Source organism: Lepus europaeus, chromosome 8, assembly GCF_033115175.1.
Source record: "Lepus europaeus isolate LE1 chromosome 8, mLepTim1.pri, whole genome shotgun sequence".
NCBI classification, from domain to species: Eukaryota; Metazoa; Chordata; class Mammalia; order Lagomorpha; family Leporidae; genus Lepus; species Lepus europaeus.
In genome coordinates this window covers 117207330-117232345 of record NC_084834.1, presented here as the reverse complement: position 1 = coordinate 117232345, position 25016 = coordinate 117207330, and positions in this window count along the sequence as shown.

Below are 25016 nucleotides of genomic sequence, written 5' to 3'. Positions count from 1 at the left end.
CTGACCCTACTTGGCTGTCCCCTCAACTGCAGTGGTCACTTTGGAAGTTGGGCTGAGTGAAGGGCTTTTCAGCTTAGAGCCAATAAGATCTGTGGCTCTGACCTGGGCATCCTTCGACTCCATGGCAGGTCCATTTCCAGTGATCCAACTCTTGGCAGAGCTGCCAGGGCTCTTCACAAGCTGACTTCTGCTGAAGCCCAGGCTTACCACATTGAAAGCCACTGCAGTGGACTGGCCTGTTGGGTCTCCTTGAGGGCAGATCACTGTACAGATCAGCCATTAATAGGCCTGCCATCCATTGCTTCTGACGCCTAGCTTTCTTTTCCTCCTGGTTTGTGTTCAAGCAGACCAGAGGATGCAAGTCAAGGGAGTGCCCGTGTCCCATCTCTAATCTTCGGTGGCCTGAACTACAAGTCTATAGTCACAGGCATGTTCTGTAGTACTTTTTCTAAGGTAGACAATGCTCATGAGGAAAATTATATTCTCATTTTAAAACTTTCTTTCCCTTTGGTCTGAAAGGGAGGTTTTTTCTACTTACTGTATACTTCGCTGATGGTGAAGTGAATCTAGCTATGAGATTATTATTTAAGTTCTTATTTTGGCTATGCTATTACAGAAAAATGTTAGCCATCTCTTTTATAAGGTCTAAAGATTAGAAGGACTGTCAAGATGTGATGTGGTACCAAACTTTAAGTTTCTATAATGGAAAATGCTATTAATACAAATGTTTGAGAATTAAAAAGTCTAATGATCTTGTGTTACTAGACATGATAGTTATCTTAATGAGAAAGCCCCAGAGGCCTAAAGGGTTAAATACTTGTAAAATCTTACAGGTGCTTTCAAAAATACTGTGAAGTAATCAAGTGCCTCTTGTTGGTTGATGAGTTTATAATTTTAAACATGGCGACTTAAAGTCTTTTGTCATCCATAGTTATATATGATGTGCTGCTCATAAAACTAAGCGTTGTTGGGTCTGTGTTTAGCTGTCCTCCTATAGGTTCCTATGGACTTTTTCCAGCCACTTCTATTGTATTCAGTACTTTGGGATGGCTCTGTAAACAGATGAAGCCAATAATGTATTAACAGTACCAACTGAGAGAAAGTATGGTTAACTGAGGTTACTACAAACAAAAAGCAATTCAAATCAATTGGCAATCTACAAAAAGAGTTAAAGATTTTAAAAGCTATTATTAAAATTGCTATATTGGTCTATTATGCTATGTTATATGTGTGTACGTATTGTGTGTCCTCATGGGGAAATTTTATTAAGAGTTTTATTTTAAATGGCTTATAGATAAGATTGTCCATAAATTTAAGCTCCTAAAATCAATCAATGATACATTTTAATTTGTGTGACCTGAATCTGTGTATCATATGTTTTAAACGTGTTGGTAGAAAGAAACTAAAAACATTTTAGATGGTTGTGCTTAAGTTTACTGGCTAAACAAACTACACCATGTTAGGTATTTAAGAGGTGTTTTCAAATACATGATTCTTAAAATTTATAGAAGGCATTGGACCTTCTGGTAAATGTTTTCTTAAGTTGTTATCTAATGGTTGAAACGGTTTGCTAAGTATTCATGTGATATTGCTATTGTCAGCAAGCGATCTAGGACTTGCTCCCTCATTTCTCTATTCTAAGCCCTACTTGTTCTTTCATTTCTCTATTCTCTTCAAGGTAGGAAACTATTTCTATTATAAAGGAATCTGTAGGACGCACAATTTAATCTTTAGCCCTTACTGTTTTTTTAATATTTTATTTATTCATTTGACAGGTTAAGTTACAGATAGAGAGGGGAGAGACAGAAAGAAAGTTCTTCCATTCATTGATTCACTCTCCAAATGGCTGCAAAGACTGGAGACTAGCCCATCTGAAGCCAGGAGCATCTTCTGGGTCTCCCATATGGTCTTCAGGGACCTAAGCACTAGCGCTATCTTCTGCTGCTTTCCCAAGCCATAAGCAGAAAGCTGGATTGGATGTTGAGTATGTGGGACCAGCACCCATAAGGGACACCAGCGCAGTAGGTGGACACTTAGCTTAGCATACCACACCACTGGTCTCCAGCTTATTTCTCCTATATAAATGCAAAACATTTATTTTAATGGTTATGTTTTTATTTATCTAATGATGCCCTGGTAAACAATAAAATTTTAGTATTAAAATGTTGTAAATAATACTCTTGGAAGTGTATATTTCTGTAGTTAAAAGATTATTTCTCTAAACTAAGTATTAGAATCAAAGTGTATAAGTAAAGAAATTCACAGCTAATTTTTTCTTATATATTCCAGAATTGGCACTCTTAAAAATACAGAATTGGATCCATTTACATCAAATATAATTATTATTTTGAATATACTGCTTGTTCATTAAAAGTGCTGTGTATTTTATTTTACTCTATTTGGAAACAGCAAAAAATGTTTAAAAGAGTTTAATTAGATATCCTAGCAGAATTTCCAGAATCCAGCCAAATATACAAATGTAGTATTTAAAGATCCATAATTCAAAAATATTTCAGGAGAAAATTAGTAAAATATGGTGAATTTGTGCTTGTTCCAAATCATAATTTGAATGTTTTTTTCAGTTATTTAATGAATAAAAGAATAGTATGTTTTGTTTAGAAATACCTCTTAACAATTTGTTCAGACAGAACCTGAACAGAAGGAAAGAGCTTTATTTTTGGATGTGTATTCTATAAGCAACACTCATTCTTTAGGTTTATTTAGAGGCATCTCTATGGTTCAGTTTCTAACCTCATTTCATCATGAAAATAGCTCATTCATTCACTGTCAACAACACAAACTATGACTTCCTATGTTTCAGTTACAGTGTTAAGTGTTAAGAGTACATATGGTGACCTAGATAAAATCAACCTATTGAGAACAAAAAAGAACTACATGCATTTGGGGCTTATTGGGATTGCAATATGGGAGACAAAAAATTCAAGCAGTCCTCCATGTGTGCTCAGAAAATCTAAAGATGGTGACAATTTTCCTAGCTTATTGAAGGAGTTTGTTAACTACATCTCTTGTTTGCCAATAATTATGGTGGGTAGCCGGCGCCGCGGCTCACTAGGCTAATCCTCCGCCTTGCGGCGCCGGCACACCAAGTTCTAGTCCCGGTCGGGGCACCGATCCTGTCCCGGTTGCCCCTCTTCCAGGCCAGCTCTCTGCTGTGGCCAGGGAGTGCAGTGGAGGATGGCCCAAGTGCTTGGGCCCTGCACTCCATGGGAGACCAGGAGAAGCACCTGGCTCCTGCCATCGGATCAGCGCAGTGCGCCGGCCACAGCGCGGTACCGCGGCGGCCATTGGAGGGTGAACCAACGGCAAAAGGAAGACCTTTCTCTCTGTCTCTCTCTCACTATCCACTCTGCCTGTCAAAAATAAAAAAAAAAAAATAAAAATAATTATGGTGGGTATGGCAAGAATGTGGAAGAAAACAATTGGACAGTCTCAGAAAGCAAGAGAAATGGCTTCACAAACTGCTAAAAGACTTGTAAATTTCTTTGCAGAAATTGTGGTTTGGTCTTGTTCTGGACATACCAGGTGGGTATGTGCAGAGAGCAGAGTTCAAAAATTCAGGGATAGATATTCCTAAGTCCTGTTTAACAAGAGTCTATCAACTCCCTTAAAGCAATTATGCAAAAATGTATTAACTTATTGAGACAAAGAGAGAAAGAACACTCACCCACTGGTTCATTCTACATGCCCTCACCAGCCAGGGTAAACTAGGCACACAATCCAGTTCTCCCACGTAAGTAGCAGGCAGACAGTTACATCCCAACTCCATAAAATGATGATACCATGAGGGTGAAAATTTAATCCAATGATGGTGACTGGGAGGTAGTCCTAATGGATGTTCCTTTGCTCACTGAGGTAATGCACTTAGAAGGTACTTTTTTTTTTTTTTCAGGCAGAGTGGACAGTGAGAGAGAGAAACAGAGAGAAAGGTTTTCCTTTGCCGTTGGTTCACCCTCCAATGGCCGCCATGGCTGCGGCAGGTGCACCGCGCTGATCCGATGGCAGGAGCCAGGTGCTTCTCCTGGTCTCCCATGGGGTGCAGGGCCCAAGCACTTGGGCCATCCTCCACTGTACTCCCAGGCCACAGCAGAGAGCTGGCCTGGAAGAGGGGCAACCGGAACAGAATCCGGCGCCCCGACCGGTACTAGAACCCGGTGTGCTGGCACCGCAGGCGGAGGATTAGCCTAGTGAGTCGCAGCGCCGGCCAATAAGGTACTTCTTATGAAAGGGTTGATTATATAAACCTGAGTCAGGCCAAGCCCCCACCCTCCTTCCTAGACAACTTCCTGTGCACATACCCCACCCCTGCCACTCTCCCACATTGCCAGAAGGTCAAAACAATGGAGCCTATTCATTCTTGCATAGCAAACCTACCTAAACCGTCTTCCTTCACAAGTAGTTGATATTAGATGTTTCATTTGAATAATGGAAAACTGACAAATACAATATTTTATTGACATATGGATGGAACAGGCATGGTCTTTACCCTATAGGATTTTATAAAAGTTATATTATACTGTCAAAAGAAGAGTAAAAGCTGCAGGGTAGTCTGTACAATCTAAAATAATCATTGTAGGATTGGGTTATTAAAATAATATGATATTTGAATACATATTTTATTACCAGAGGACATAGAGTGAATAATATTCTTCAGTGATTACCAATAAAAAAGGTACACATAGGCAAAATTATAAAATATTCAGACATATCCTCAACAATCCTGGATCTTTATGTTTAACAACTTAATATTTTGGACATATGTTCTCACCCATCTCTCTGATCCCAAAGAATACTAAAGTTTTCAGACATTTACAGAAATATCAACCTTGTCATTCCTTTAAGAAATTACATTTTTGAGGCCGGCGCTATGGCTCACTTGGCTAATCCTACGCCTGCGGTGCCGGCATCCCATATGGGCGCCGGTTCTAGTCCCGGTTGCTCTTCTTCCAGTCCAGCTCTCTGCTGTGGCCTGGGAGGGCAGAGGAGGATGACCCAATGCTTGGTCCCTGCACCCACATAGGAGACCAGGAGGAAGCACCTGGCTCTTGCCTTCAGATTGGTGCAGCTCCGGCTGTGGCGGCCATTTGGGGAGTGAACCAACGGAAGGAAGACCTTTCTCTCTGTCTCTCTCTCTCACTGTCCACTCTGCCTGTCAAATAAAAATTAAAAAAAAAAAAAGAAACTACATTTTTCTGTAATGCTCTGCGTCTTTTCCAAACAGGATAACTATCATTAAATATTGTCTATTTCCTATCAGTTACACTGGAGCCTCATTCTTAGCTAAGGACTCAATGAAATACAAGAAAAAAACAAAATACATAAACAGGAAGTTATATGTTTCTTAGGTTTTAAGATTTATTTATTTAAGGCTAAAATGACAGAGAGAGAGAGAGAGAGAACAGAAAGGTAAGAGGTCTTCCATTTGCTAATTCATTCCCCATTCCCTGCAATGGTCAGGGCTGGGCTAAGGACAGCCCAGACCAAAGCCAGGAACTCAGAACTTCACCACGATCTCCCTCCTAGGTGGCAGAGGTCAAGCACTTGGGCTATCTTCCACTGCTTTCTAGATAAATCAACAAAAAGCTGGATTGAAAGTGGAGTAGCCAGGATTTGAACCAGAACTCTGGTATGGGATGCCAGCTTCTCATACAGCAGCTTAAATACTGCACCAGCACATCAGCCCACTTACACATTGGTTTTAATTTTAAACATTTCGATAATGTATGAGCTGAGTAAGGGGTGTGTATCTTTTGTATTCCATTGTTCTGGACTGGGGGTTAGTCCTGAGTAACTGGAGCAGAACTAACACTTAGAGTAGGATTGAGACTAAAACATGGTATTGATAGAATCATTGTAATAAAAAGCCCAGTATGTACCAATTCCCAAATATTTTGGTATATAGTTATAATCGACACCTGAAATCAGGCAGATTCCCTGAGAGTTCTTGTTGAACATATACACCAATGGGAACACAAACACAATGGCTTGACTTGTAAATAGGAAGGAATTTATGATGGGTAAAATGTCAGCACTGTGGTCGGATCAAACACACAACTCCAAGCTCCCTGAGTAATGGAAAGTGGTACATTTTAAAGAGTTCAGGGAAGTCCTAGGGACATCCCAGCAGTGGGCTCTGCATGTATTAAAGGGGGCAGACTTGCATACCCACTAGGTAATCTTATTGTCTTTCATTTGTTCCATGTTCATTTAGGGGTGGATGCTTAGGAGATGAGAAGGGTTTGGACTTACTACATCACAAAGGTGATGATGAGGATACAATCACAACTGTGCAGAGATTTGTCAAGTCAGCCACACTGCATTGGGATCAGCAGCTTCCTGCCTAGCTGAGTTTTCGTGTAGTCAGTCTCCTCGTAGCCATCTGTAAGCACATCTGGGTATCAGCATGGGCTGAGTTGAGGTCAGGTTAACATGTTTTTGGCGGGGGTAGGGAGCTACTTTGTTCATTTTCTTTCAAGGTATTTTGCCCACAATTTTATATGAATTATTTTGTAAATTTTATTACAAAGGCAAAGAGGGAAAAAGAGAGGCAGGCAGGCAGATACAGACAGACAACAGAGATTTCTCAGCTGTTGGTTCACTCCTCAAATACTTGCCAGAGGAAGTGCTTGGCCAGGCCAAGGCTGACTACAGGAACTGCACCCAGGTGTTCCACTTGGGTAGCAGGGACTCAACATGAGCCACCACCTTCTGCCTCCCAGGGTCTACACTATCGAGAAGCTGATACCAAGAATGGCACTAGGCTTGGGCCCAGTCACTCTGATATGGAACACAGTTGTCCCAAGTGGCATGCTTATTGCTATTCCAAACAATCATTCCTTCATTTTGTTTGTTTGTTGTTTATTTTGTTTTGTTTTTTAGATAATAAAGACTCTTCACTTTCATTTAATGCCTATTGTACACTTAAAATATTTTCTACCGGAGGTCAAACGGTTTATTTACAATGAACGGGTAAGATGAATATAATCTTAAAGTACATTGTTTGCAACTTGAGCTATGGCAGCATGAGAATAATTATTATCTAGGAATTTGTTTGAAACTGAAAATCTCCTACCCCTCCCTGGACACTGTGTACTAAAAAGCAGATTGGTGACCAAAGGGGCCTGTGTTATCTGGGGAGTGTGCTTTGGGAGCACACCTTGCAGTCAGTTCCAACAGATTCAGTCCAACTTCTCAGTAAGCTCTCTCTGTGACTCATGAAACAGCTTCCATACCTCAGGAGGAAGTAAGCTTTACATCATAGGGCCATTATTGGAAAAGCAACTAGGGAGCTTATTGTTAGTTTCTTCCTACACATGGATATAACATTGGAATGTGGGAATTCATTGAATTCCTGAGGCCATAACCAATTCTGTAATTATTACCAGACATCTTCATTGTGATGGGGTTGAAAACCATGACAAATTTGTATTATTTAAACCTAATTCATTGCACACACTTACCAGGTTAAAAAAAAAAAAGTGTAAAACATATAACCAAAAAGAAGGGTGCAAAGCAGCCAATGAAGACTGCTTCTGGGTTTGAATCTGCATCTTGAGCTTCGGAGTAAATTCAAACTTTGTTCCTTCAACCAGACTCTCATCACTTCAGTCAACGAAATGCCCATAAAAATGGCATACTGAAATTTAAGAAGAAGGGGTCTAAGGAATTCTGTGTGGTTTAAAACAGAATAACACAAAGCTTAAGAGCCAAGTTGCAGAGGATGGTATGCACCTGGGTGGCTCTCATAACAGTGGAGGCCTAACGTGGAGAAGCCTACGTTCTCCCTAGTTGCTCTTTGCTCTGCCTTCAGAACATCCAAGGATCCTCTGGGTCTTCAGAGATGTGTATGAGGTACTGCACTAAATCAGGCAAAAGAAAATGATGCATTCTGTGCTACAAGTCACTTGACCTAGATGACATTTTTACCAAGTAAGGGGATATTCTAAGGTATTTTCAAATATTAACTTTTTCTTTTTTTCAGTTCTACATTTTCAACAAGGAATGAATGACAAATCTAGCAGACATCTAAAATCAATCCTATTGTGAAATGGAAAAATGTCTTCGATGGGGGCTTCCTAATGTCTAGAGGGAGTGTCATGAATTCTGTTTGTGCTATCAAAGTATTTCATATGACGTTTATGTATCTGTCTCCCCGTAAGATGCCCCTTATAACTGAGGCAATCTTTAACCTATGGCACAACCTGTAAACAGCAGTTGCTTTACATGTGCTTAGTTGGTGAAGGACTGATTAGATAAATGGCAGAATGGACTAAATAAATTTTACTTGTCATCACAGAATAACAAAGACAGCAAGGGAGAGCTGCATCCTCAACAGCTGGATGAGAGGGTCATTAAGCTACAGGAGCCCACGCCTTGATTTTCAAGTGGCAGGTGCTCCATTCCCTCAGCAGGAAACACCAGCCACTCCATCACTGATAGCTCCAGGGAAGACTGCTCAGGGGGTAACTGCCACTTTAGGTGGATTTTGTATTTGCAGAAATAGTAGGTTTTGCAATCTATCTTACTTCCAATTGATGTTCCACAGAATGCCTGAACATAAACAAGAACATTTTTGTAGAGAATTTTTTGGAAGAATTACATTGAATCCAGTTGTCCTCTTTGCCAGCATCACTGGGGAGTGCAAATGCACATCCTAGAGATACAGGAGTTCATTTGAAAATAGATAAAAGAGAAGGCACGGTAATGTAAGTAAAATCATAAAATGAATTTTATGTATCATTAATTCTGATAACTGATTTTATTGCTTTGGAAAATTATTATGGCAGTCTGCTACAAAATACTTAACCTAATTTAAATTTCAGAACACATTTTTTGGCAAATCACTAGAAGCAATATTTTTAATCAATGAAGTGGATCTAATTTGGATTTCAGATGCACCAAGAGAGAAAGATGAAGAAAGAGAAGTTTCCTAAGGTAAGCACTTTGTATTTCACAGCTGTTTTTAAATGTTCTTGCAAGAAGCAAAATTGAATAATGACTTTTTCTTTCTATACAAAAAACTCACAAAAGATCAAAGTCTAAACTATTTCCTTGCTGGTATATTTTAATTAATAATTTTATACAATCACTGTGGGTTCAGGAACTGCTTTATTACAACTGAGCATAATAATTTTGCTAGGACATAGAGGATGCTTAGAAGTTCTATTAGAACACGTATCAAATATTGTGATAGGAGTTAGTATTTGAAAATTGCTGTCATTTTTCTCTAACAATTTAACCTTAATAAGTTAGTCTAATTCCCCAAAAAACTAAATCAGAAAAACAACGCCGCACAGTTTTCTAAAGTTTAATTTTCCCAGGAAGTTTGGCATCATCTTTTTCAAAAGTTTTGGCTGCATCAAAGATTAACAGCATAAATACTGGTTTCTTACACAGATGACAAAGAGAATCCCAACTTTCTCCTTTGCTCACTATAAAATGTTAAGAAAAGACAATTTTCATATTAACTAGTTGTCTTTATGTTGTGAGTTGTATGAAACGCTCACAGAATCCTGGTTTCATACCCTTGTTTTATTTCTTCCTGGCAGTCATCCATGAAACTCACAAATAAAATCATGCACTGCACTTAGCCTAAATCCCAGATGAGGTCAGTAACTGTCTCAGTTGAACAAGAGCCAGCACTACACAAAGTGGTCCTTCCTCTTCACATTCTTAAAGAATGTAAACATTTCCTACAACGATGTGTATGCCTTGACAGGAGGAAAAATGGATTACCTCTGCTTCTCACAGGGAGAGTAAAGGCTTTAAAATCAATGGGCCAGATTCAGTCTTTTATTTATATTCCTATTGTTCTTGATGAAATCAAGATGCACATAAATGAAAGCAGATGGCTTTCCAACTCATTCCAGACACTAGCATATTTTCGCTTCATCTTAAAATATTCTAACATTTTGTATGACAAAAATGCCATGTATGGAGCACCTAGGTTTATGATCTCTGATTCACAACCCATTTTTCTACTAATGTGCTTCCCGTTAGTATGTGCATTTGGAAGTAGGTGAATCTTCTCACTCCAAAGAATCAGCATGCATTAGTGAGAAAAGTTAGGTACTTACAAAATGATGCCAAAACCTCATTTATTACAAGATTTGCAAGAAAAGAATAAGATACCTGAGTCTAATGGGAGAAAGCTAACTATCCCCTAAAAAGTCATAAATCTCATCCTCTTAACAGAATATGCCCTTGAATAGATAATTGAATGAAAAAACTTTTAAAAAGACTAATAAGGCTTGATTTTTTTTATAATAAACATTCAAAATATTCAATCTGGGTCATGTGGAGCTATGGATTTCTTAGCAGGAAATCAAGTATGCCATCACAGAGACAAGTAGGATTATCAGGAAAAAACATTGGGATATTTATTTAATGTTCTTCTCACAGACTATTTCATGAAACAGGAACAAAAAATTTCAGGACAGAGACTACAACTAGAATGGATAACACTCTGACAAATAATCCGTATTTAGGTGACATTACTTTGAAAATACCAAAATTTCATCTTCAAACTCTTAGAGGACACAAAGGAAATGTGTTTGGATTTCTTCATAATGTGATAGAATAATATAGTACACACACATACACACACAAACAGGAATCTGTTTTGGATACAATAAACTGGTATACAAAATATTCCAAAATAATCTTTGAATAATAATTGCTATTAAAATTGTATAGACCATTTCCACTGGATTCATTTGAACTTAACATTTGATCATTTCCACATACATTTACTATTGAATGCCAGTCCTCTTCTGAACACCAGGAGTTTTGGGGATTATATTAATAATTTTAAATTATGTTAAATTAAAGCATGTCATTTTACTTTTACAATTCATTAAACTTTTATTTATTTTATCAAAGGTTAATTTAATTTTTCAAAATGGAGAGAGAGAGACAGACAGACAGACAGAAAGGCCTCCTGTCCTCTGATTGACTCCCAAAATGATCGCAACAGCCATTGCTAAAGCCAGGAGCCAGGAACTCTATCTCCCTAATAGGTAGAAGGAGTCCAAGCACTTGGACCATCTTCCACGTCCTTCTCAGGTACCCTAGAAGGAAGCTAGATCAGAAGCAGAGTAGACTACATCCCAATATGGAATTGCTGGTGTTGTAAGGAGCAATACCATATTGCCAGGTCTTAAATTTTATTCTTGATAAATCTGGATTTGAGAAAATGCAGTATTTGGTCACAGAGTTAGGAAATAGAAGGGGTAAAGATTAAAACCATAGTTTTTTTCCTGCTAAGACCAGTTTTCTTTCCATTATTATATTTTTTCCTAATAATTGAGACAAGAGATTTAATATTTTTAATTCTTACTTTTCATTTTATTTGAAATCAAGAGAGACAGAAAGATCTTCCATCCACTGATTCATACTCCAAATGTCTGAAACCACTAGAACTGGGCCAAATCAAAGCCATGACCCAGGAACTCAATACAGGTGTCCCCCGTGGGTGACAGTGACTCAAGTAATTCAGCCATCATCTGTTGCATTCTCTTTAGGTTCTTTAAACAGAAGCTGGATTGAAATTGAAACAGGACTCAGACCAGGATCTTCATTATAAGATTTGGGCATCCCAAGTAGCAATTTAATTGCTGTGCCAAATGCCACCATTAGCTGCAATAATTTTGATATTTATAACCTAAATATGTTAATTGTGGGAATACTGAGATAGAGTTATTAGCCTAATGCTCTGTAGGGGAATAAAGACAAACTGTCTGAATCCACACTATCAAAAAGAGTAGGTTATATTGGATAGCAGACATGGAGCACCAGAAGACTAGAATGAAAGCCAGAGGGAAGGAGAGCTAGTAGAGTGACAGGAGTCCACATAAATAAGTAGGTGAAACACAGAATCAGACCATGAAGGTAATACCAAGAGCATTACTCTACATGGTAAGATAATAGGCATCTACTAAAATATTTTGAGTGTACATGGAGCATAATTAGATTTCGATTTTTAAAAAGTTGTGTGCAATGTGGAGAATTGGGGAAGATGGGTCAAAATATACTTGTAAAGTAGTTGAATTGGGGTATCTATTCTAAAGTATGTAAACCTTATATAATGAAAACCTAATATAATGCTTATTATAATGATGATGAAGGTGTGGTTATGACTTAATAAGCCAGGAAGGAACAGTCTGAGTTAATAGCAGCTTAATTATCACCTATCATTATTCATGAACAACAAAACGGTCATACAAGTCATTGAAGTAGATATCCATTGGTGTCAATCATTCAAAGATCTTCAAAGCTGTGTCATTGTAGTTTATGACTATCCACAATTTGCTATGGATTATAAACCAGAAGATATATGATCCATTAACTTCAGCAGACTATATACTTTTTAATGGAATGGATGCTTTAACTATAGAGAATGAGAGATCTCCAAAGACAAAAAATGATGATGGATTGCAAATTTATTTCTAAGTCATTGAATAGTATTTATTAATGTAAATAAATATCATGAATAGCATTTTGATAGCCCATTTAGTTGAGGATGTGCCTAACTACTGATTTAATTCTTTCCTAAAGGATTTTCTAATCTTCTACCCAGCAATAACAAATTTTTGTTAACAATAAATGTTTACTTATTAATATACATGTAGTCATAAACTGATTTCTTATTAAATATTCTAATGAGTCTAACTGGTCAAATGTATGACAAAAGCCAAATCCTACTTTTCCAGAAAAACTGACTTACATGATTGAATATTTATGAATTGGCATGATAACCATTTTTTCTTAAGGAATTGGTAAATTGAGTACCTTAAAATGCTTAATTTGGGAACCAAATATTTGCCATGCAGCCTGTGGGGAAGCTTCAGAAATAAATGACTTAGCAGATGGCATTGTGGTTCAGTGTGTGAAGCCACCACCTGAGATAGTTATATCATGTATCTGAACACCACATTAAGTCCCAATGGCTGTGGTTCTTATCCAGCTCCTTGCTAATGCACATGGAAGAAAGTGGTTGAGAGCTCCAGTACTTGAATTACTACCATCTACCAGAAAACCCAGATAGAGTAACTACTGGCTCCATGCAGGAATTTTCTCCATCTCCACTCTTGAGCTTTGGGTGGGTTGAATTCAGCTGGGGTTCTCTGTACTTGATAAGGGAAAGCAAGGATTATGTGCTCAAAGAATCTTTCTTTCTTTCTTTCTTTCTTTCTTTCTTTCTTTCTTTCTTTCTTTCTTTCTTTCTTTCTTTCTTTCTTTCTTCTTCTTCTTCTTCTTCTTCTTCTTCTTCTTCTTCTTCTTCTTCTTCTTTTTCTTTTTTTCTTTTTCTTTTTGACAGGCAGAGTGAGACAGTGAAAGAGAGACAGAGAGAAAGGTCTTCCTTTTTCGTTGGTTCACTCCCCAAGTGGCCACCATGGCCGGTGCACTGCGCCAATCCGAAGCCTAGAGCCAGGTACCTCCTCCTGGTCTCCAATGCGGGTGCAGGGCCGAAGCACTTGGGCCATCCTCCACTGCACTCCCGGGCCACAGCAGAGAGCTGGACTGGAAGAGGGGCAACTGGGACAGAATCCAGCGCCCCAACTGGGACTAGAACCAGGGGTGCCAGCGCTGTAGGCAGAGGATTAGCCAAGTGAGCTGCAGTGCTGGCACTCAAAGAATTTCAATGATAAGATAAGATTTCTTACAAAAAGAGCTTCTTTCTTATTGATTCAGAATATGCTTGGTCAAAAGGCCCAGAATATAAGATGTAATCAGCAAGAAGTCATTGATTTTGGCTTATTTTATTGGAATATCAGATTTCATACCAACGAAGATCCTGGGAGTTGAAGACTTTTGGCTGAAATAGCCCTTGGAGATGTGAGCAAATTGATGGCCAACACTGAATGATGTTCTCTGGCAGGTGGTAAAGGAAGAATAAATTAAGACCTGAAAGGATTAGCAATTTGGGGTGAATGAACAAGACCAGAAGACACATGAAAGGCAATGTTCCATAGGACCATAGAGAGGATGCACTGCTCATCAACACTAGTGGGATATACTAACTGATTAGCACACTACAAAATTTGATGGTGACTTCCCTCTATAGGCTAGCACTGCGGCATGGAGATTAGAGAGACTATTTTGATAATATCACAGCAGATAACATACTCATAAAGTAATAGATGACAGGTGGCAGATGTGATCATGCTAAACATAAAAGCCATGACTCTGTATTTTCCTAAACTATCACTGGCTCCACATCCAAGTGAGTTGCAGAAACAGTAAGTAGAGTGCGGTATCAATAAATGAAGAACAGGAGAATGGATGAGTGCAGCTCCTCCAATAACCAGACTAGATACAATTTTTATTTCAAGAACATGTTGACTAAACAAGAGGCAGGATTCCCCAGGGTATAAGCTGCAAGTCCCTCTAGTCTCTCCAAAGTTATTAAAAGCCATTCATTTGAGTGATTTTACAATGGCCAAAAGGAATACACAGGCATAACAAACATAGTAAGATGAAGATATTGCTTCACAAAGAGATCTGATGACCCAAAACATCAAGTTGGCACTATTAGAATAGCATTCTGACCAAATTTTTGAAAGCCTAAAGGTTTGTTAGGCACCAGTGACCTCATTTAAGAAAATTGCTCATTTTTGTTTACTACATTACAGCATTATTAGATGCATAATTGGCAGGCTATGTGATATAAATAAAAAGAATCGTCTCAAGATCCACTGCCTCTGTGGACCCATCAGTGGCAGTTCTTGAGTGTGAAATCACAATCGATAGACTTTGCAATTTGAATGACTTCCACATTCAGTTCTTTTTCTATGGGGTAAACATTATCATCACAGGAAATCCCTGGTATAAACCTGTTAAGCTCTCTCTCTCACTCTCTCTCGCTCTCTCTCTCTCTCTCTCTCTCTGACACACACGCACACTAGCCAAGCAAATGAATCCAAAATTCTGTGTCCTAGAAAGAGGAAGAGGAGAAGACAGTAGAGTTTAGTGCCATGATTGAAGACTCAAAAATATACAAATAATGGCAACCATCATGTTTTTCTGTTTGGTCATTGTACAAGCTATAAAGATTTGGAGAATAATTGGAAAAGACTAAGTTTAGTAGTATCTACGTATAAAGAACTGAAGTAGAGGGAAATGAGACATTATGCCAAGTGAAATAAGCCAGACACAAAATAACACATATTGCATAATTCAATTTTTATGATATGTTCAGCAAAGACAAATCTCTAGAGAGAGAAAGCAGATAAATGGCTGCCTGAGGCAGGTGCAGCAGGCAGGTTTATTGTAAACACACACTTTGGTGGTTGTAATCCTCAAAACTCAATGTTGATGATTGTTGCATGACTCAGTACATGTACTAAAAAGCATTAAAATGTTCACTTAAAATTGATGATATGGAGAATGTGTTTAACTGGCTCACCTGCCAATTAGGATGCTTGTGTGCCACATTGGAGCAGCTGGGTGCAATGCTTAACTCCTGCTGCTCATTTTAGCCTCTTGTTCATGCAGACCCTAGGAGGCAACATTGATTGCTTAAGTAGTTGGATTCCTGTTACCCAAATAACATAACTAGACTGTGTTCCAGCTCCAAGCTTCAGGCTGGCATCTGAAGAGTGAACCAGCAGATGGGTTTCTGTTTCTGTCTCTCAGTTTCTTAAACATGTATATACATAAATATATGCATAAGATGGGTGGATTTTATAGCATATGTATATATACATATATATATATTTACACACACACAACAATGATGTTGTTTAAAAAATTAACTCAATGTTACTGGAAAAACATGTACAAGACCATAGAAAACAGCAATCAAAATGCAATGTATACACATGTATCATTTATCATTATAATATTTATATACAAATTTTAATATTAAGAAAGAAAATATCCCAAAACACTGCATTATTGCTCTGTCTTGAATTTTAATTTGACTTTTTGATGTTTTTATACTGTATATGCTTTATGCTATAGTGTTGTTAAGTAACAAGAATAGTTAAAGTAGAAAACATCTAACACATAGAATTTTTAGCATAGGTCTAAAGTAGGTAGATAAGAACCAATGACAGATACTCAAAAACTTTAACAATGTTACGCCATTAAAAAATAATGTCCAAGGGCTGGCACTGCAGCTTAGTGGTAAAACCACTGCCTGAAGTGCTGGTATCCCATATGGGTATCAATTTGATTCCCGGCTGCTGCACGTCTGATTCAGCTCTCTGCTATGGCCTGGGAAATCAGTGGAAGATGGCCCAAGTGCTGGGACCCCTGCACCCATGTGGGAGACCTGGAAGAAGCTCCTGGCTCGTGACTTTGGATGGGCGCAGCTCCAGCTCTTGAGGCCATCTGGGGAGTGAACCAGCAGATGGAAGACCTCTCTCTCTCTCTCTGCCTCTGCCTCTCTGTAAATCTGACTTTCAAATAAATAAATAAATCTTTTTTTAAAAAGTCCAAATAATTATTGAATAAAATAAAAACAGAAATATTGAAAATCCAATTTATGTAAATAGCATTAGCAAAACTGAAAGAAACAAAAAATTCCAGATCAAACCAAAGTAAATAGGGGTGGGTGAGAGGAATAAAAAATATAACCTAGAAAGGAAAGAAGAAGAAAAGTTACAAAATATGTTCAAAATATATTTAAGGCCAAAAATAAATAAATAAATAAACAAGAAACCATACTGAAAAGGGTACACATGATTCCGAATGCATTTATTATGGGAAAATCAAAGCTATACAAACAGGCATCAAAAGATGATGAGAAGGTCCTGGGACCAAGTAAGAGATGAATCAGTAGGGCACAGGAAATACTTAGAGTATTGAAACCTTTTTGTATGATACACTGTTAGTCAATAAAAACTAGAGTGGTTTTGGACAAGTTAATAAAACTATAGAACAAGACAAAATTCTGATGTAAATTACATGAATAATCTGTTATGGATTTAGTTAATAATTATCCATTAATATTGCTTGACAAGTTAAAACAAATGTATCACCACAAAGTAAGACATTGATAATAGGGGAAATTGTAGGCGTGGTTGGAAGGCTGCAGGACTTTCTTCATTTTCCAATCAACTTTCCATAAACTTAAACTTCTCTAAGAAATATAGTAATAAAATTAATAAATAAGTTACTAGCCTCTGAAGGTATATATAATAAAATGAAAACAGTATTCCATTTTCCATTTACCAGTTCATCAAATTTTTTTAACTTTTATTTAATGAATATAAATTTCCAAAGTACAGCTTATGGATTACAATGGCTTCCCCCCCCCCATAACTTCCCTCCCACCCGCAACCCTCCCCTTTCCCACTCCCTCTCCCCTTCCATTCACATTAAGATTCATTTTCAATTCTCTTTATATACAGAAGATCAGTTCAGTATATATTAAGTAAAGATTTCAATAGTTTGCCCTCACACAGCAACAAAGAGTGAAAAAATACTGTTGGAGTACTAGTTATAGCATTAAATAACAGTGTACAGCACATTAAAGACAGAGATCCTACATGATATTCTTTGAAAACTGATTAATTTTCTATGCAATTTCCAATTTAACACCAGGTTTTTTTTTTCATTTTCAATTATCTTCATATACAGAAGATCCATTTAGTATAAATTAAGTAAAGATTTCATCAGTTTACACCCACACAGAAACACAAGGTGTAAAAATACTGTTTTAGTACTAGTTATAGCATCACTTCACATTGGGCAACACATTAAGGACAGAACCCACATGAGATGTAAGTACACAGTGACTCCTGTTGTTGACTTAACAATTTGACACTCTTGTTTAGGGCGTCAGAAATCTCCCTAGCCTCTAGTCATGAATTGTCAAGGCTATGGAAGCCTTTTGAGTTCACCGACTTCGATCTTATTCCGACAGGGTCATAGTCAATGTGAAAGTTCTCTCCTCCCTTCAGAGAAAGGTACCTCCTTCTTTGATGGCCCTGTTCTTTCTACTGGGATCTCACTCACAGAGATCTTTTATTTAGGTCTTCTTTTTTTTTTCTTTTTTTTCCCCCAGGGTGTCTTGGCTTTCCATGCTTAAAATACTCTCATGGGCTCTTCAGCCAGATCCGAATGCCTTAAGGGCTGATTCTGAGGCCAGAGTGCTATTTAGGACATCTGCCATTCTATGAGTCTGCTGTGTCTTCCACTTCCCATGTTGGATCTTTCTCTCCCTTTTTGATTCTATCAGTTGGTATTAGCAGACACTAGTCTTGTTTGTGTGATCCCTTTGACTCTTAGACCTATCAGAGTCATCAATTGTGAACTGAAATTGATCACTTGGACTAGTGAGATGGCATTGGTACATGCCACCTTGATGGGATTTGTATTGGAATCCCCTGGAACATTTCTAACTCCACCATTTGGGGAAAGTCCAATTGAGCATGTCCCAAATTGTACATCTCCTCCCTCTCTTTTTCCCACTCTTATATTTAACAGGGATCACTTTTCGTTTAAAATTTAAACACCTAAGAATAATTGTGTGTTAATTACAGAGTTCAACCACTAGAACTAGAACAACAACAACAACAAATACTAAAAAGGATAAAGTATTACATTGTACTTCTAGAGTCAGGACAGGAGCTGATCAGGTCATTGTTTCTCATAGTGTCCATTTCACTTCAACAGGTTTCCCCTTTGGTGCTCAGTTAGTTGTCACCAATCAGGGAAAACAAATGATATTTGTCTCTTTGGGACTGGCTTAATTCACTCAGCATGATGCTTTCCAGATTCATCAAAATTTAAGACCAATAATACGTCCAATGCAGAAAGCTATAAGAAAATGCTTACATATATATATATATATATATTTACACTGACATTTGAATAGTTAATCCTCTTTTGAGGAAAAATATAGACAATGAATATTAAGCACCTTAAAACGTTGTAATTGTATAATATAATATATGGTTATATAAAAATAACACAAGAATAAATGCCCATTGTGCATCAGTATAACTCTTGGCATGGTAATATAGCAAAATAATGCATAATACCTTTTCTCATATAAATTTTCCATCTTATGAGCACTATGTAAACTTCAGAAATCTATTCTGCATGTCTGGAACTATTATTACTCAGCTGCAGGGACAAAAAACTAGGAAGAACAGGCATTTCAAGTAACTTCCCTAAATGACACAGTTAATAATCAACAGGGTCATTGTCTATTAAATTACTTGAGTAATGAATATTCAATGAGCTAATTTTACAAAAATTTCCAAGATCATATGGTTCATATCATGTTTTTTTTTTGGAAACATAAAGCAAGAACAGCTTTTTGCAATGTTTTGAGAAAGTAAATCTCTGAATTAAACCCACCCAACAGTACTTTGTTTTCCTATTGTTTGCTTATTTATTTATTTGTTTATTTATTTTGAAAGTCAGCATTAAACACAGACAGAGACATCTTCCATCTGCTTGTTCACTCCCTAGATAGCCATAACAGCCAGGGCTTTGTCAGGCCAAACTAGAAGCCAGGAGCTTCTTTCAGGTCTCCCGTGTAGCAGCCAGGGGTCCAAACACTTGGACCATCTTTTGCTGCTTTTCCCAGGCCATTGCAGTGAGCTGGCTAGGTAGTGGAGTAATCAAGACACAACCAATGTCCATACCGGAGGCGAGCATTGCAGGCAGCAGCTTTGCATGCTATGTCATTATGCCACCTATCTAGAGGTGTGTTTGAAAATATTTTCAAGTGACTATTTAACATTTTGTTGTAGAGCCTCTCATAACAATACAATGTTGCCCACACAATCTCATGTAACATTGATGGCAAGTTCTCTGACATAGCCAGAGCAGAAGTGCCACTTTTATACTGATTGAAAAGCAAATTCTGGTGCTCAGGGAAGTAAAATCCTTTATGACATCCAAAACCTGCACTTACATGAAGTTTTGCTTTACCTGACAAGTAAATCCCCTGGATTTACCTTGATTTCTGTGTTATTCTTTGTGTTTCTTTTTTGAGGCTATATGTATGTATATATATATATATATATATTATATATATATGTGTGTATGTATATATATGTATGCATATGTGTATATATATGTGTGTGTGTGTTTGTGTGTGTGTGAGTGTGTAATTTCCATGAACAATTGAGGTTTCTGAATTTTGCTTTGAGAAGATTTCAGGTAGAAGAGCAGACCATGAAAGGATCCGGATTTTATCTGAACTCTCTTTGCACCAAATTCTGTAACTCAGGAGGAGGTAGACAAAATACTTAGCCTTAAACTCAAAGATGAATACTACTTGTATTGTGTCCTTGAAAAATATAACCCTTTAGAGCAACTTCACTTTTTCATTGTCTGGTACAGGTGAGGATTCCTCCCTCTGTATTGTTCCATTTTCCTATGGCTAACTAGTTTAGTGCCTGCAAAGAAAAATGCATTCACGCAGCCATGCTGAGCAGGTGTCATAGTCACCATCAATTTTCTTTAAAAGAGGTAATGACACCCTTGATCAGTATCAGTTTTGTAATGGGATAATAATTTTATGTCAGATACTCCCTTTATGTTAATTCTATTCTACATGATATATTTAATTAGTTTCCAGTTTCCTGAGATCACTGTGAAGGATTAGTTTATCAACTGCTAACTGAACACACTACATGTTCTTTGATATTAATCTATGTTAGATATTATGAAACATATAATGAGATAAACATAATAATCACTACATTTTCATTTTTGAAATTTGTTTTCATTTTATTTGAAAGTCAGGGAAACAGAGAGACAGGTACAGAGAGATCTTCCATCTAGTGAAATGGCTGCAACAGCCAAGCTGTGCCCTGGCCAAATCCCTGGACCAGGAGCTCAATCTGGATCTTCTGTGTGATTGGTGGGTACTCAGGTACCTGAGCTATCATCTGCTGATTCCCAAATGGTGCATTAATGGGAAGCTGGGTCGGAAGAGGAGGAGCTGGAACTTGAGTCTATGCACCACAATATGAGACGCACTAAATACCTACCACCTCTTTCATTTTTATGAGGCTTGGAAGCTTGGTCAATGTTTGAAGTGCTCTTTAAATAATATAAATCAGTACAGAATACTGGGAGAAACTCAGACAATAAAGATTCTGAAACTTAAAGCCATGTTAACTCATGGCAAGTCAATTCTGCATATCTATTGAATGCTTTTCTGATATGCTCTGTGATAAACACTTTGCATGTGTTGTTCCATTTTTGCTTCTTATAATGACTTTGTGGTTACTTTTGTCACGTACAGTTGATGAATAAGGATGCAGAGGCACAGAAAGATTTAGAATATATATTTATTTTATGTAGGTTAGATTATTTTTTAATCTGATTGATAACATCACTTGTATTATCATGTACAATATGCTACCCAGAGGTACATATCTACTGTGAAGCAGTTATTCCTAATTATTTAACAAATGACTTGCCTCACACAATTATCTTTTTTTTAATATTTACTTATTTGAAAGGCAGGGTTACAGACAGAAGGAAAGACAGCTAGAAAGAAGGGGAGAGACAAAGTAAGAGAGAGAGAGAGATCTTCCATTCACTGGTTCATTCTCCAAATGTCCACAATGGCTAGGGTTGGGCCAAGTTGAAACCAGGAACCAGGAGCTTCAGCTGGGTTTCCCACATTGGTGGAAAGGACTCGAGCACTTGTACCAATCTTCTGCTGTTCTCTCAGGTACAGTAGCAGGGAATTGGATGGGAAGTTGAACAGTCAGCACTCAATCAGGCATCCACATGGGATGCCAGCATTGTAGGTAGGACTTCAACCCACTCACCCACAAATACTAGCCCCAGAGTTACCATTTTCGTGGTGAGAACATTCAGCGTCCACTCTTTTCACTTTTTTCAAGAATGTAATGTGTTAACTATACTCTCCTCACTATACGTGACCTTCAAGATGATTGGAGAAGCATAGTGGCTCCAATATGGCCTTCATCCTATAGAATTAGTGTTGCCCTGAATTAGTTACACCCCTTCTGCCTGCCCTTTAAAAAGTGTAGGTGGTCATTAATAAAGTGGATATATTCATCAAAACTCGTCTCAGGTGCTTCTTGTGGAAGAACACCATTACCCCACTCTCCCTGATGGTGTGGGCCTCTCAGGACGAGCCCACACCCGTCTTATATCAGACAACTGGTTTAAGTACCATCCACTGGACACTCATATACAGCTTCCTGTTAATGCACCTAAGTGCTAACACTTGATTTCTCATGTACTCAGGGTCTTGCAACCCACATGGAAGATGCAGATGGATAAAATTCCTAGTTCCTGACTTTGGCTTGGTTTGACTTGTCACTCACTGTCATGGACATTAGGGATGAACCTGATGATTGAAGATTCTATCTCTCTCCCTCTTCCCTGTCAGTCTGCCTTTAAAAAAAATAAATAAACAGGGCCGGCACCATGGCTCACTTGGCTGATCCTCTGCCTGAGGTGCCGGCATCCATATGAGTGCTGGGTTCTAGTCCCAGTTGCTCCTCTTCCAGTCCAGCTCTCTGCTGTGGCCCAGGAGGGCAGTGAAAGATTGTCCACGTGCTCAGGCTCCTGCGCCTGCATGGGAGACCAGGAAAAAGCACCTGGCTCCTGGCTTAGGATCGGTGCAACGCCAGCTGTGGGGACCATTTGGGGAGTGAACCAAGGAAGGAAGACCTTTCTCTCTGTCTCTCTCTCTCTCTCACTGTCTATAAGTCTACCTGTCAAAATAAATTTTAAAAAATAAATAAAAATAAACAGATCTTTTAAAAAGAGAAATGATGGAGCTGAGACAAGTACTTGGTGCAGCAGTTAAGACACCACTTGGGGCTGGCGCCGCGGCTCAACAGGCTAATCCTCCACCTAGCGGCGCAGGCACACCTGGTTCTAGTCCCGGTCGGGGCGCCGGATTCTGTCCCAGTTGCCCATCTTCCAGGCCAGCTCTCTACTATGGCCCGGGAGTGCAGTGGAGGATGGCCCAAGTGCTTGGGCCCTGCACCTGCATGGGAGACCAGGAGAAGTACCTGGCTCCTGCCTTCGGATCAGCGTGGTGCGCCGGCTGCAGTAGCCATTGGAGGGTGAACCAATGGCAAAGGAAGACCTTTCTCTCTGTCTCTCTCTCTCACTGTCCACTCTGCCTGTAAAAAAATTTAAAAAATTTCTAAAAAAAAAAAAAAAGACACCACTTGGGATGACTGTATCCCATATTAGAATTTTTGGTTTCCAGTCTTGACTCCATTCCAACTCCAACTTCCTGCTAATGCACACTCTGCGGGGGTTGGGGAGGGGGGATAGCAGCAGTGGCTCAAGTACTTGGGTCCCTGCCACAGATTTAGGAGAACTGGACTGAAATCTTGGCTCCTGGCTTAGGCCTGACCCAGCCCTGGCTACTGTGGATATTTAGGGAATGAATCAGAGAATGGAAGATCTCTGTCTTTCTGTCTCTATGCCTTTTAAATAAAAACAAATAACAGAGCAGTTCCCGGATTCCTTAAATTATTAGTTTTTGATAATGAATATAATAAAAAGAGATCATCAACATTTTGTCCAATAGCTTTGAACAAAAACAAACAAACAAACAAACAAAAAACTTCTAAAATCAAAGAAATTAGGTTACTTACCCAAGGTTGCCTATTTGTCATAAAGTTAAAACTAAAACTTTGAGCGACATCTGACTCTCATCTCAATTACTTTTCCTCTCAACACTTCTACCAAGACCGTATTTTGAAAGACAATGGCAAATCATCATGACATTCAGCCATGTTAAATGATTTTGCTGCAAAATTATTTGCTTTCCAGCAATTTCAAGTTCACTCATCTTATATTTTTCACTAAAACTTTTTCTATATCTTTTGATATCTCCAGTCACATGCATCTAGGCCATAGAAAACCACAATGTCAGATTCCATTTGTTCTTCTGCCTATTGCAATTTTGTTCCTGCAAATCTTTCAATTCTGTTTATTTTTATCCCAGCTTAAGAGTTGGTTACTGCTTCACTGTCTAAATTAGATACTCTCTCTCTCATCCCACTGCTAATTCAGTGACATATCATTCTAAGCTGATGTGTCAGTCTTCTATATTCGCAATCAACATAATTCACATTGTGCTTAGCTTTCCAGAGGCAACCGTGAACATCCTTGACAAGAGTATATTCCTCTGAATAATAGAAATGTGTTCTGTATATCACGAAGCCTATATACATAACCATTATTTCTATCTTTTTTCCCCATAATTTGAAGTCTGGTCTTTTTGTTGTAAAATAGATGACAATGAAACACATGCTTGCATATTTGTACTTTACACATTATTGCTTTAAAAATATTTTACAAAATAATAAACTGCATTATTAATTTTACTGGGAAGTAGAATAAGGATTTTATATTCTGTGACGCTTGGTGCCATACATTTTCAAAAGATCAGAGAAATAGTGAGCTGAGATGTGCTAGAATATCAAAGATCCCATAACAAGGACTCATATTGCCTAAGATTTCAGGCTGGAATATCCTGAGGATTCAGGATTATTGATTCAGCTTTGTAGGTTTTTTCCAAAGGATACATATAAATAAGTAGTTAAAAACACTATATACACACATAAACACACACATATGTACATATATACATATATGTATATGTATGGAAATGTTTAATGCATAAAATATCAAATGCATGATTGCTGTCAGGAGCATAATACTCAAAAGTTAGATTATAATATTTATTACTAAAAGTGAACATTATAAAGTTGAGTCAGACCCAGAGTAATTTCAAAAAGGTTAACAAAAATGTACACTTTCTTTGAGAAAAAATCATGACAGCGATATTGAATATTTAAAATGCACACACCAAAGGTGCTCGATGTGAAAACGTGTCTGGACATTGTAGGTCCCTGCTTATTCCTGCTGATAGCCCTTATTGCTAGACTCTCAAAGGAACTGTCTGGGACTCCAGCGATTCTGCATGCAGGGAAGGGTCTGAACCCTTAAAGTTTCAGACGCAACTTTGAATTTATAGAATTGGAGAAGTCTTTGAGCCTCCTTACCTTTCTATTCCT